We start from the raw sequence: 286 nt of genomic DNA, 5'->3' as shown, positions 1-286 counted from the left end.
TTTTTTGGATTCCAACATATACTGAAGACCAGTTGAGACATTTATCCTTGTGGGCTGAGCAACTACTGAATTTTTAGAACTTCAGTTTATATGAAGGCATTGTTGGTTTAGCTGGAGCACAGCCTGTAAATTATTCAATTACACTCCCAGACCACCCCCACCCCCTTTCTTCCCCTAATTAATACAGATTTTGGTACCAGAAGAGGTTCTAGAGTAACAGAAGTATAAGGATGAATCTTTTAAATATGCAGAATAGGCTAATATCAACAGTTACTGAAGCCTCTCC

The sequence above is a fragment of the Mastomys coucha genome, chromosome X (assembly GCF_008632895.1).
Source record: "Mastomys coucha isolate ucsf_1 chromosome X, UCSF_Mcou_1, whole genome shotgun sequence".
Classification (NCBI taxonomy): Eukaryota; Metazoa; Chordata; class Mammalia; order Rodentia; family Muridae; genus Mastomys; species Mastomys coucha.
This window is presented reverse-complemented; position numbering follows the sequence as displayed.